Consider the following 7,454-nt stretch of genomic DNA (forward strand, 5'->3'; position numbering starts at 1 on the left):
CCCGAACTAAGCTGCATGCGGGGCCACTTCGAGGAAACTCAAAGTCTGGTTTTACTCGTAGCTAGTCTCATCCGGTGTTGCCCTGAGAATGAGATATGTGCAACTCCTATCGGGATTTGTCGGTGCATCGGGCGGCTTTGCTGGTCTTGTTTTACCATTGTCGAAATGTCTTGCAAACCGGGATTCCGAGGCTGATCGGGTCTTCCCGGGAGAAGGTATATCCTTCGTTGACCGTGAGAGCTTGTGATGGGCTAAGTTGGGACACCCCTGCAGGGTATATGATCTTTCGAAAGTCGTGCCCGCGGTTATGAGGCAGATGGGAATTTGTTAATGTCCGGTTGTAGATGACTTGACACTTGACTTCATTAAAAAGCATCAACCGCGTGTGTAGCCGTGATGGTCTCTTCTCGGTGGAGTCCGGGAAGTGAACACGGTTTGAGTTATGTTTGACGTAAGTCGTTTCAGGATCACTTCTTGGTCACTTCTAGCTTCTCGACCGATGCGTTGCTTCTCTTCTCGCTCTCACTTGCGTATGTTAGCCACCATATATGCTTAGTGCTTGCCGCAGCTCCACCATATTACCCCTTTTCCTACCTATGAGCTTAAATAGTCTTGATCTCGCGGGTGTGAGATTGCTGAGTCCTCGTGACTCACAGATTCTACCAAAACAGATGCAGGTGCTGAGGATACCAGCGCAGATGGCGCAACCAAGCTCAAGTGGGAGTTTGACGAGGACCTTGGCCGTTACTATGTTTCATTTCCAGATGATCAGTAGAGGAGCCCAGTCGGGACGATCGGGGATCTAGCATTTGGGGTTGTCTTCTTTTCTTTTGAATTTGACCGTAGCTGGTCTATGAGTGTATTTGAATGATGTATGATCTTAATTATGTATTGTGTGAAGTGGCGATTGTAAGCCAACTCTCTTTATCCCATTCTTGTTCATTACATGGGATTGTGTGAAGATGACCCTTCTTGCGACAGAACCACGATGCGGTTATGCCTCTAAGTCGTGCTTCGACACGTGGGAGATATAGCCGCATCGTGGGTGTTACAAGTTGGTAATCAGAGCCATCCCCGACTTAGGAGCCCCCTGCTTGATTGTTTGCTGGCGATGTTGAGTCTAGAACAAAAATGTTTTGAGTCTTAGGATTATATATATCGGAGAGTAGGATTCTTTTTACTCCTCAGTCCCTTCGTTGCTCTGGTGAGGTCTCCTGACGTAGATATTTTGACTTTCCTCTCCTCAAATTTCACTAAAAAAAATTTTAGGATCACGCGGGTATCTTGGAATCGTTCCGATGGTTTTGTGACGAGAACATTGTTCTTGGTGCCTCCTGTCTATTATGTGGCTTTGACCCGGGGAGTTGAGCTCCGAGGTGTTGTCGTCACAATTTTATCGTTGCAGTTCTGGAATACCTGAGTTTTGCCGACATCGAAAATCTCTTTTATGCAGTTGTTGGTGAGATAACCTCGACGCCACCTAGTACTGGGGCGGGAGTTCGGGAGTATTGCCATAACTCGTATAACGGATGCTTTTCGAAGGTTGAGGTACACGATTTCCGAAGGTTTCTTGGTTATGTGTTGACGGATGGATACAGCTGGATGTAGGGATTGTTAGTTTGGGTGAGATATATTGCTTCCCTTGTATCCCCAACACCTGATTGCATAACCAGAAAGTTTCGGGAGTTTATAGGTGGGATTCAAGTAGCTCTAGCATTTCTTCCCGCAGATATTTGGTTTGTGATTGGGTAATCCTTATCACTTATTTGTTCCAGTTATACCTTGTTTATTTCATTCATCAATCTCTTATCAAGTGGCTTCTCACCTTAATGGATGTGTGATGTTAACTTTGGGAATTCTTTCGTTCATCCTTGTTCGAATGTTTATTGTGAAGACTATATGTTGCAATTTCTATCCGTTGATTCAACTTGTCTATCTCTCTATCAAGATTCTAACGGATGTCACCCTCTTCAGGATGGCTCCGCCAACGCGTCAGAATCTGGAATGCAATGATGGGAATCAGGCGAACCCTCCACCTCCACCTCCGCCTCCGGAGGCATGGCAAGCTTTGATGGCAGCCACAAACGCCAATGCCCATATGATGATTCAGCTCATGCAAGAGCGCAACCAAGGCCAAGGCAACCAAGGGAATCAAGGTCAAGGGCAGTTCAATCATCAGCCTCAATTTCCTACCCTCAACCAATTCCTTGCAAATCAGCCGAAATCTTTTAGCTACTGTGTCGAGGCCACAGACGCCGATGATTGGCTCGTGGATATCAACAAGCATTTTGAATGCAGCAATGTTAGGCCTGAGGACTACATCAAGTTCGCTTCTTTTCAGCTCAAGGATTAAGCAGCTGATTGGTTCCAGCAATACAAGGATTCCAGAGGAGGTCGAGTGATTACTTGGACTGACTTCTGTCGGGACTTTAAAGCTCACCACATTCCTACCAGTGTTGTTGAGAGCAAGCGTGAGGAGTTCCGCAATCTCAAGCAAGGCAACATGTCAGTGTACGAATACAACAAGCAGTTTCAGAAACTTGCTCGCTTCGCTAAGAAAGATGTTCCTGATGAGAAGAGTATGATCTATCAATTCAGAGGTGGCCTTAGAGAGGATCTGCAGTTAGCTCTCGTTCTTGTTGAGCCTACTCAGTTTGATCAATTCTACAATATGGCACTCAAGCAAGAAGGTGCTCAGCTCAAGTGTGAGGCTTCTAAGAAGAGAATCAGGTATGCAGTGCAATCTTCTTCTTCCTCACAAGTGGCAGCTAAGCAGCAGAAGTTCTACCTTCCTCCTCCTCTGTTTTGTCAGCCTTACCAACAGAAGAACTCAGGTGGTCGTGGATCTTCCCACCCACCCAACCCAGGCTATCAGAACAAGTCTCAGTCTCAAGCTCCAAGGTCAAATGGTCCTTATCATCGTCCGCTCTCAGAAGTGACTTGCAACAAGTGCCAGCAGAAAGGTCACTACGCAAACAAGTGCTTCAATCAAAGGTGCCTTCCTCCTCCTCCTCCTGTGAGATCTTCAAGCAATGCAGTGGTCAAGCATAATCCAAAGTCTGCAAAGGTGAACATGATGAATGCAGCGCAAGCAGAGGATTCTTCTGATGTGATAATGGGTAATCTTCCAGTTAATGATATTCCTGCAAAAGTCTTATTTGATACTGGTGCATCACATTCTTTCATGTCATATCCTTTTGCATCGAAGCAAAATTTTGACACAGAGGAGTTACCTAGATCAATGCAAGTTATTTCTCCGGCTAAGCGTTTGAGCTCTAGCATGATGGTTCCAAATGTCGGTATCAAGATGGGCGACTATAAATTTCTGTCTTCTCCAATTGTTCTTGGCGACTCTGATATTGATCTAATTCTCGGGATGGACTGGCTTTCTAAGCACAAGGCTTAGCTTGATTGTGCTGCCAGGCAAATTCAATTGACACACCCTTCTGAGGATGTTATCATCTATGCCGCTCGTGATGAAACCATTCGGTTGTTTTCTCTCAATGAGAAGGGTGAGTTGGATGCTATTTCTCAAATTCCAGTCGTTTGTGAGTACCAAGATGTCTTTCCAGAAGAGCTTCCGGGTATGCCTCCTCATTGGCCAGTAGAGTTCGTTATTGATCTTGAGCCTGGAACTGAACCCGTTTGCAAGCGTCCTTACAAGCTTGGACCCAAGGAGCTGAAGGAATTGAAGAAACAGCTCGATGAACAAGAGCATGTGGGTTTGATCAGACCGAGTTCATCCCCATGGGGTTGTGGAGTTCTTTTTGTCCAGAAGAAGGATGGCACGGACCGACTTTGCGTCGATTACCGTCCATTGAACAAGAAGACAATCAAGAACAAGTATCCACTTCCCAACATCAATGATCTTTTCGAGCAACTCAAAGGTGCTAAAGTATTCTCCAAGCTTGACCTTCGTATGGGTTATCATCAGATTCGCATTCGTGAACAAGATATTCCCAAGACAGCATTCAGAACAAGCTATGGTTCTTATGAATATACTGTCATGTCTTTCGGCCTTGTCAATGCTCCTCCAACGTTCTCTCACATGATGAACTTTATTTTCAACCCCTACACCGATGAATTCGTTCTGGTGTATCTCGATGATATCTTGGTCTTCTCCAAGAATAAGCAGGATCATGCCAAACATTTGCGATTGGTGCTCGACAAGCTCAGAGAGCATCAATTCTATGCGAAGTTTTCCAAATGTGAGTTCTGGCTTGATGAAGTTCTTTATCTTGGTCATATCATCTCTTCCAAGGGCATTGCTGTTAATCCCGCGAAGGTGTCTGCAGTTGTGAATTGGGAACCTCCTCAGAATGTCAAGCAGCTCTGCAGTTTTCTTGGTCTTGCAAGCTATTGCCGAAGATTCATTGAGAACTTCTCTAAGATTGCAAAGCCTCTTTCCAACCTCCTACAGAAGCATGTCAAGTATGTCTGGACGCCTGAGTCTGACGTTGCTTTCAACACCCTCAAAGAGAAGCTAGTCACAGCTCCTGTCTTGAGTCCTCTTGATGAATCCAAGCCATTCGAAGTATTCTGTGATGCTTCCCTTCAAGGTCTCGGTGCTGTGTTGATGCAAGAGAAAAAAGTTGTGGCCTATACCTCTCGTCAGTTGAAGCCCAACGAAAAGAACTACCCCACTCACGATCTTGAGTTGGCGGCAGTTGTCCATGCATTGATTGTTGGGGAACGTAGTAATTTCAAAAAAATTCCTACGCACACGCAATATCATGGTGATGCATAGCAACGAGAGGGGAGAGTGTTGTCCACGTACCCTCGTAGACCGTAAACGGAAGCGTCGGCACAACGCGGTTGATGTAGTCGTATGTCTTCACGGCCCGACCGATCAAGCACCGAAACGACGGCACCTCCAAGTTCTAGCACACGTTCAGCTCGATGACGTCCCTCGAACTCCGATCCAGCCGAGTGTCGAGGGAGAGTTCCGTCAGCACGACGGCGTGGTGACGATCTTGATGTTCTATCGTCGCAGGGCTTCGCCTAAGCACTGCTACAATATTATCGAGGAGGACTATGGTGGAGGGGGGCACCGCACACGGCTAATAGATCTCAAGGATCAATTGTTGTTGTGTTCTTTGGGGTGCCCCCCTGCCCCCATATATATAGGAGCAAGGGGGGAGGCGGCCGGCCTATGGAGGAGGCGCACCAAGGGGGGAGTCCTACTCCCACCAGGAGTAGGACTCCTCCTTTCCTTGTTGGAGAAGGAAAGAGGAGTAGGACTCCTCCTTTCCTTGTTGGAGAAGGAAAGAGGAGGAGAGGGAGAAGGAAAAGTGGGCTGCCCCCCTTGTCCAATTCGGACCAGAGGGGGGGCGCAGGCCTCCTTCCTTTTGGCCTCTGTCCTCTATTCCCGTATGGCCCAATAAGGCCCATATACTCCCCGGCGAATTCCCGTAACTCTCCGGTACTCCGAAAAATACCCGAATCACTCGGAACCTTTCCGAAGTCCGAATATAGTCGTCCAATATATCGATCTGTACGTCTCAACCATTTCGAGACTCCTCGTCTTGTCCCGATCTCATCCGGGACTCCGAACTCCTTCGGTACATCAAAACTCATAAACTCATAATATAACTGTCATCGAAACCTTAAGCGTGCGGACCCTACGGGTTCGAGAACAATGTAGACATGACCTAGAACTATTCTCAGTCAATAACCAATAGCGGAACCTGGATGCTCATATTGGCTCCTACATATTCTGCGAAGATCTTTATCGGTCAAACCGCATAACAACATACGTTGTTCCCTTTGTCATCGGTATGTTACTTGCCCGAGACTCGATCGTCGGTATCCAATACCTAGTTCAATCTCGTTACTGGCAAGTCTCGTTACTTGTTATGTAATGCATCATTCCATAACTAACTCATTAGCTACATTGCTTGCAAGGCTTATAGTGATGTGCATTACCGAGAGGGCCCAGAGATATCTCTCCGACAATCGGAGTGACAAAACCTAATCTCGAAATACGCCAACCCAACATGTACCCTTGGACACACCTGTAGTACTCCTTTATAATCACCCAGTTACGTTGTGACGTTTGGTAGCACCCAAAGTGTTCCTCCGGTAAACGGGAGTTGCATAATCTCATAGTTACAGGAACATGTATAAGTCATGAAGAAAGCAATAGCAACATACTAAACGATCAAGTGCTAGGCTAACAAAATGGGTCATGTCAATCACATTATTCTCCTAATGATGTGATCCCATTAATCAAATGACAACACATGTCTATGGTTAGGAAACATAACCATCTTTGATTAATGAGCTAGTCAAGTAGAGGCATACTCGTGACTCTATGTTTGTCTATGTATTCACACATGTATCATGCTTCCGGTTAATACAATTCTAGCATGAATAATAAACATTTATCATGAAATAAGGAAATAAATAATAACTTTATTATTGCCTCTAGGGCATATTTCCTTCAGTCTCCCACTTGCACTAGAGTCAATAATCTAGTTCACATCGCTATGTGATTTAACACCAATATTCACATCTTCATGTGATTAATACCCATAGTTCACATCATCATGTGATCAACACCCAAAGGGTTAACTAGAGTCAATAATCTAGTATACATCGCTATGTGATTAACACCCAAAAGAGTACTAAGGTATGATCATGTTTTTCTCGTGAGAGAAGCTTAGTCAACGAGTTTGTCATATTCAGAGCCGTATGTATTTCGCAAATATTCTATGTCCACAATGCTCTGCACGGAGCTACTCTAGCTAATTGCTCCCACTTTCAATATGTATCCAAATTGAGACTTAGAGTCATCTGGATTGGTGTAAAAGCTTGCATCGTTGTAACTTTTACGACGGGCTCTTTTATCACCTCCATAATTGAGAAACATCTCCTTAGTCCTTACTAAGGATATTCTTGACCGTTGTCCAGTGATCTACTATTAGATCAAAATTGTATTCCTATGTCAAACTCAGAGCAAGGTATACAATAGGTCTGGTTCACAGCATAGCGTACTTTATAGAACCTATGACTGAGGCATAGGGAATGACTTTTCATTCTCTTTCTATTTTCTGCCATGGTCGGGTCTTGAGTCTTACTCAACTTCATACCTTTGCATCACAGGCAAGAACTCCTTTGACTGTTCCATTATGTACTATTTCAAAAATTTATCAAGGTATGTACTCATTGAAAAATCTTATCAAGCGTCTTGATCTATCTATATAGATCTTGATGCTCAATGTGTAAGCAGCTTCACTGATGTCTTGCTTTGAAAAACTCTTATTCAAGTATCCTTTCATGCTATCCAGAATTTCCATATCATTTCCAATTAACAATATGTCATCCATATATAATATTAGAAATGCTACAGAGCTCCCACTCACTTTCTTGTAAATACAGGCTTCTTCATAAGTCTGTATAAAACCATATGCTTTGATCAACTCATCAAAGCGTATATTCCAACTCTGAGATGC

Source organism: Triticum dicoccoides, chromosome 5B, assembly GCF_002162155.2.
Source record: "Triticum dicoccoides isolate Atlit2015 ecotype Zavitan chromosome 5B, WEW_v2.0, whole genome shotgun sequence".
Lineage (NCBI taxonomy): Eukaryota > Viridiplantae > Streptophyta > Magnoliopsida > Poales > Poaceae > Triticum > Triticum dicoccoides.